Source organism: Ornithorhynchus anatinus, chromosome 18, assembly GCF_004115215.2.
Source record: "Ornithorhynchus anatinus isolate Pmale09 chromosome 18, mOrnAna1.pri.v4, whole genome shotgun sequence".
In the NCBI taxonomy this organism is placed as follows: Eukaryota; Metazoa; Chordata; class Mammalia; order Monotremata; family Ornithorhynchidae; genus Ornithorhynchus; species Ornithorhynchus anatinus.
The window spans coordinates 6,431,636-6,437,672 of record NC_041745.1 but is presented as its reverse complement, the minus strand read 5'-3'; the positions used below and the strand labels follow the sequence as shown (position 1 = coordinate 6,437,672).

The 6,037-nt window shown below is 44.9% G+C and overlaps 1 non-coding gene across 1 annotated transcript; it reads right to left on the bottom strand.

Annotated features, from left to right (window-relative positions):
- Positions 1-738: 738 nt before the first annotated feature.
- On the bottom strand, positions 739-876 carry LOC114805556. Its single transcript, XR_003753528.1, has one exon. It is a non-coding gene; the product is annotated as a small nucleolar RNA SNORA7 (small nucleolar RNA).
- Between the last annotated feature and the right edge of the window lie 5,161 nt (positions 877-6,037).

Below are 6,037 nucleotides of genomic sequence, written 5' to 3'. Positions count from 1 at the left end.
GGCAAATCCGCCTACTTTCACTGGCCAGGGAAGTAGATTTAGTTACAACTGTGGGTTTTGCCCAGATATTTCACATAGACATTTGGTTTGCCTCTACAGGCTGAATTTACACTCATTTTGAGCAGGGTCTGAGTCTACCAACTCGGTTGTATTGCGTTCTCCCGAGCACTTAGTACGGTGCTCTGCACCCAGTAAGAACTCAATAAATACCATCGATTGATTGATTCTGTGGTAGCGGCCAGCCACCTGCACTGCGATGAGCCACCTAAGCAGACGCAGATGGGTAACAAGCTTTATGGAAAACATCTTTCAGGAAAGTATAGTTTTTTTGTCCCAAATCTACTTGGGCAAAGCCCAGTGTCAAGTGCCAGGCCAGTGCTATTGGTGGTATAAACGACGACAGCCCTCTTTTTCTAAAAGGTGCCACTGTAGACAGGAAGATAGATATCCACGTTAGCGGCGGTGATGAAAAGAGCTACCATCTGGGCAAACACAACCTTCGCTACCTGTCCTGTAGCCTTATGCTGTCGAGTCGTCTCTGACCCATAGCGACACCACGGACGCATCTCTCCCAGAACGCCCCACCTCCGTCTGCAGCTGTTCTAGTAGAGGGTCCTTAGAGTATTCTTGGTTAAAAATACGGAAGCGGTTTACCATTGCCTCCTTCCGCGTGGTAAACTTGAGTCTCCGCCCTCGACTCTCCCATGCTGCTGCTGCCGTCCAGCCCGGGAAAGTTTTGACTTTAGCAGGTTACGTTCCAGTCGCTACCCACTGCCCAAGCTAGGAATGGAATAGGTAGGCCTCTGCTTGACTTTCCCTCCCATGTTCGAGACTGGTAGAGTGCTGGAAACTCTCCAGGTGAGAGCCTGAGAGGGGAGAAGCTACCTAACTGTCCACGTTTCCCCTCTGGGGCAGTCAAAGCGCAGTGGGACAGTGCTCAGAAATATTCCAGGAGACAGTGTGTACAGAAATTACAGTTTATGAAACTTTTAATACCCAAATTGTGTTACAAGATTATAGCAGTAGAATAAGAGAAAACTAAGAAAATACCATAGGGATTACAGTGAGAGGAAAAGAATACAAAAGATTTCCATAAGAAATGGTGCAATAGAAAACCTTTGGCAAAAATGTTTAGTTTTACCCTACAGTATAGCAACTGAGGCTCTACGAATAGTGTGGAGTAATTAAAATGTCACCACAGTGCACTTTGGAGACTTACATAGTCTCATATACTTACCAAGCCTCTAGACTGTAAATTCCTTTAGGGCAGGGAGCATATCTACCCACTCCATTATTTTGTACTCTCCAAGTGCTTAGTACAGTGCTCTGCACCCAGTAAGTCTTCAGTAAATATAATCGATTGATCATAGCTATGATTCAGACTAAGGGAAAGAGACTTTTGTTCTCCTTCCAGAGATCTCTGGGTGGTGGTGGGATTCTTTTCCATAAATCTGGCAGCTACGATTCTATTCTCATACCCTATAATTTACTCCAACCCTTCATATGCTTACCTTCAGTTTTACAAGTCATCACTCTTTTCTGGAAATCACGTTGCACTCTAAATTAAAGTCTCTTGTTCTGACACGTTTGATAGGCTATTCCCTGAGAGGCTTTTTTGGTTTAGAGATAAGATATGATATTTTACTAGTTGTTTCAAGCTCCCTTCCCAATCAGCTTCTCCCAATTGGAGAAGCAGCGTGGCTCAGTGGAAAGAGCCCGGGCTTGGTAGTCAGAGGTCATGGGTTCTAATCCCGGATCTGCCACTTGTCAGCTGTGTGACCTTGGGCAAGTCACTTCACTTCTCTGTGCCTCTGTTACCTCATCTGTAAAATGGGGATGAAGGCTGTGAGCTCCACATGGGACAACCTGATTACCTTGTATCTACCCCAGCGCTTAGAACAATGCTTGGCACATAGTAAGCGCTTAAATAGCAAAAAAAAAAAATCTCTTTTCCAGAGAGTGTCCTTTTGTTTCCCTAGTATAGCAAAATATTCTCATAACTTTGTCAAAGACCTGCTGCACTACAGTCTACTTTCTGGCTTTGTGATCTTGATGCCTTGGGCCAATGACTTATCTCCTGGCCTAAGCTTTTCTGGGTCTTCCCATGCCTTGGGCTCCTTAGCCATCTCCCCACCCCAATCCCTTCCCCCTGCAACCTCTGCCCAATAGATGTTCTTCACCTACCATTTACAACAACGTTAATGATAATAATAATGTTATAAAGTTCCTGTTATGCATCAAGTACCGTGTTCATTACTAGGGTAGATCCATGATAAACAGATTGAGCCACTCCCTGTCCTACTGAGAACTCACAATATGAGAAGAAAGGGGAGCAGGGGTCTTAGCCTTATTCTACAAATGTGGAAACTGAGGACCAGAAAGGGAAAGTGACTTGCCCAAGGTCACCCAGTAGGCCGTCGCAGAGCTGGGACCAAGACCCGGGTCTCCTGACTCCCAAACCCATGTTCTTTCAGGTTCTCATCCTAAATATTGAAGCAGCCCCAACTAATTCAGGTGCCATAAGAAGAAAGAAAATCCAGATATCATCAGCTGAAGATAGGATTTTCATATACTCTTAAAACATTGCATGCTTGATAAGATAAAAAAAGCCAAGTGCTCTCAGCAAGGCTACAACTCTAACCTAGGACATTTCATCCCTGACATGAGGCAGAATGTCGTGCTGGAAAGAGCAGAGGGCTGGGAGTCGGGAGACCTAGGTTCTAATCCCAGCTCTGTCACTCACCTACGGTGTGATATTTGGCAAATCACTTACCTCTCTGAGCTTCGGTTTCCTCATCAGTCGTTCACTGGTAGGCATTGAGCACTTGCTGTGTTACCAGAGCACTTTACTAAGGGTTTGGGAGAGTGCAACACAACAGAATTAGCAGACATGTTCCCTGCCCATAACAAGTTTACAGTCTATTCCCATTTGTAAAATGGGGATAAGACGTCTGCTCTTTCACCCTTTTAGAGTGTGAACACTGTGAAGGGCATGAACGGTGTCTGACACGATTACCTTGAAGTTCTCCAGTTCTCAGTACGTAGTAAACCTTAATAAAAACCATAATTAACAAACCCACTGGAAATAAGTTGGCCTATTTAAGAAGTTTTCTTTTCTCCCTCTACGTCTTCCTCTGGGCTCCAGCCAGGCCTCCTTCCTTACACAACTCCTATCTGATAGTTTGGCTTTTATGAAACAGGTTGTTTTTCAACAGAATGAGTAACAGAAAGACAAGAGGTCATCATCATTAGGAAGAGATTACAGCCTCAGTGTTGCGTTGGGGCTGTGCTTTGCTTAAAGTCTGCCCGATTAAAAACAACGGGGTGGGAGAGTGCCAAGTATTAGATCCACAGGCCAGTAGTTCCTTGGGTTATGGCTCTGCCTTGGCGGGCAAAGAAATGCATTGTGGACTTCGGGCCCACCCACCCACCTACCTCACCCATCGTCGCATCTTCAAATACCAAGATATCCCCACCCCCTATTATATTTATATTACATAACTATATATATACACATATATGCTATACTATCTGTGTGTATGTGTGTGTGTTAAGTGCTTACTCTGTGCCAGGCACTCTACTAAGCACTGGGGTAGATCCAAGCTAATCAGGTGGGACAGAGCCCCTGTCCTACATAGGGCTCACAGTCTTAATCTCCATTTTATAGATGAGGTAATTGAGGCACAGAGATGTTAATTTGGTGGCCCGAGGTCACCCAGCAGACAAGCGGCGGTGCTGGGATTAGAACCCAGGTCCTCTGACTCCCAGTCCTGTGTTCTTTCCAAAAGGCCGTGCTAATTCTTGTGTGTGTGGATATATGTACCTAGGTATATGTATATATGCATGTATATATAGTAGAGTTGCCCACCTGACTGCCATCAGTGGGACTGCATCCATACGTGTGTCTTTAGGAGTGAATTTCATGAAAATCCATTTTTACATACATTTTTACATGGTGCTCTTATTAAAGTGCTTATGTGTGTTGAGCTTTAGGAAAACATTCTTGGGGAGGAGTAAACGTGATCTTCGGGCCCCAAAGGGGAGAATAAAAGGTAGAGGGTTGGTGATAGATACATTTAGAAAGAAAACATAGAATGATTGCAAAGGCATTCCTTTCAAAGGATTGTCTTCTTTCATTTATATCCATTTTTATTTAAAGTTCTTATTTGACTGTACTTCAAATATGCAGAGAGGGAGAAAAAGAGAAGGAGAAGCAGGTTGACTTAGAATGGGGTTTTGTGGATTTTCAAGCATTTTCATGATGAACCCCAAATATCTAGGTGTTCACACGCAGTCTTAGTCAAGAAACAGTTTTGACTGGCCCTCCGTCTGTTTTGTTCGGAGACTTATACTTGTTCAAATGAAAAAAACAAGAAGATTGCACCAGGATAATACCTAATGGCCCCGTCCTTAACACAATTTTCCCCTTCTGTGATTCGGTTCCCTCATTTCAATTTCATTTTCACTTCCAACGCATGTTGGCTGACTACTCATTTTGCTGTAAACATGAAAGTTAACGTGTCCTGTGTCTGTAAAAACAACTCCTATTTCCTGAGAAGAAAGGGGTGGGAGGAGCTCTCTCTCCTGTTATTTCCAGAGTGCTGAAAATTAAATTTGTTCAGAGAGAAAGGCCCCATTGCACACAGCGATCCTGGAAAGTGGTTGAGAGAAGCCTGGGAGTGAGCTTGCTTTTGGTTTGCAGCCAGAAACTTCTTTCCCGCTTCTCCTCCAGCGAGGGCTCCGTAATGTGATTTTCATTAACTCCTGACAGTCGAAACGTGGGTCCATTCAGGGCATTTCTCTGGGCCGGCCAGATGTTTCCAGCAGAGGTCTTTGGGAATGGACACGTGGGCTGGATCCCCTCTTGGCCTGCCCCAGTGGGTGAGGGTCTTTTGCTGGATGTGGAGATATTATACTGTGATTACTGGGCTGACCTGCAGGGTTTGCCTTCATTATTCAAGCATCTGAGGGTCATTTTGAACATCACCAGTGGCAATTTGAATACAGATTGTGGTTTTTCTCTTAATGTGTCTCCATATACCTATCTGGGCCAGGACTTTGCAGACTGCCATATGGCTTCCCCCAAAATCTTTCCAGGGTATCTGCCATCTCCCATAATGTATATAAAGAGATTGTAATTCACACTAATTACATCGATCTGAAATGTATAAAACAGACATACTTACAAATTAGCTAGCGGGAGATGGGCGGTCTGTCTTTTTTGTCACTGGCCGACTGCAAGCGTGTCAAAGAGAGTGGCCAAGAGCCCGTGTTTTTTGTTTTTTTTTCTTTGTAGAGGAACGATCCTGCAGAAAATTCTGTGTTTTGTTCTCGACAGTCAATCGATCGTCAGCATCATTGTGCAGTACAACCTAGTCGGTAGGCATGTCCCCTGCCCATAACAAGTTTACCGTCTAGAAGGGGTATTTAAATTTGCAAATTTATCTGGGGAGTCAGACGCTAAAATAAATTACGGGGAGGGGAAGCTAAAGAGTTTAACGGTATGTACGTAAGCTCTATGGGGAAGAGATGAGTGTGAATACCCAAGTACTTAGAGGGTGGGAACCCAAGGGCAGAGACGATGTGATGGGAAGGAAAGTAGAGTGGGGAGATGAGAGATTAGTCAAGGAAGGCTTCCGGGAGGAGATGTGATTTTAGTGGCTCCTTGAAAAGGGGGAGAGAGTGGTCTGTTGGATTGATGGGGGAGGGAGTTCCAGGGAGATGGGAGGGTGTGAGTAAGAGGTCGATGATGAGAGAGACCTGAGTGAGGCACGGTGGCATTAGCGGAATGAAACATGTTAGCTGGGGTGGGGTGGGACAGGAGTGAGGATATGTAGGAGGGAGAGAATTGAATAAAGCCGAGGGTCAGGATCGGTGGTCAGCCATTAGCTTCGGGGAAAAGGGGATAGGCTCACGTAGAGCCTTGACTGCCCTTAACAGACCACCAGATCTCCCTTCTAAGCCACCACGACGTCTTTCAGAGGGACTCTGGTTGGAGCCTGTAGAAAAAGCTATAGTTTTCATTAAAAACCCAACT